Consider the following 786-nt stretch of genomic DNA (forward strand, 5'->3'; position numbering starts at 1 on the left):
CGCATGGAGCTGGGCGCTGTTCGGACGGCTCTGCTGCAGCCCGGCGTCTTTGTGCCGCAGTCAGTCATGCTCTGGTTCATCAGAAACGTCAGAGGGTGAAGCCACGCCCACAGGATCATCAGAGACATCAGCGAGTGAAGCCACGCCCACAGGCCGGCGGGAAGCGATTGGCAGATACTCTAGGAGAGGCGACTCCGGAGAGCAGCAGTCAGCAGCCAGTCTCTGTGGCGCAATCGGTTAGCGCGTTCGGCTGTTAACCGAAAGGTTGGTGGTTCGAGCCCACCCAGGGACGCTGGCGACGAAGCTTTTGTTTTCTTATTTATTTGATTTATAAATCGTAGGTTCCTTAATGTTGATGCTGCTTTTTTCATGTCTTTGATATTTCTAATAATTTCCTGCTAATGCCGCATTTCCTCATATTTTTATTGCGTTTTTATAAGCTATATCTATCAAAAGATTTTATGGTGATGCTGTTTTGTAATGTTTTTTTTGTTTCATAATTTATGTTTATTATTAGTGTAATAGGTGCAGAGTTGGTGGTAACACTGCTTTCCTAATATTTATATATATACTTTATTGTCACAGATGTAAAGTTTATGTTAAGGCCTCTTGCACACAAACGTTTTTTTTTCCATTTCCGTTTTATTTTTGCCGGTTCTTTTCAATGGTTCCGCAAAAAAAAGTGGAATGTACTCAGTATGCATTCTGTTTCCGTATTTCCAATCCGTTCGAAGATAGAACATGTCCTATTATTGGCCACAAATCACGTTCCGTGAGCTCCATTCA

General features: G+C 43.1%; 1 non-coding gene across 1 annotated transcript; it reads left to right on the plus strand.

Moving 5' to 3' along the window:
* The first annotated feature begins 218 nt into the window (after positions 1-218).
* TRNAN-GUU lies at positions 219-292 on the plus strand. Its single transcript has one exon. It is a non-coding gene; the product is annotated as a tRNA-Asn (tRNA).
* Positions 293-786: the final 494 nt, after the last annotated feature.

Source organism: Bufo bufo, chromosome 5 (genome assembly GCF_905171765.1).
Source record: "Bufo bufo chromosome 5, aBufBuf1.1, whole genome shotgun sequence".
Lineage (NCBI taxonomy): Eukaryota > Metazoa > Chordata > Amphibia > Anura > Bufonidae > Bufo > Bufo bufo.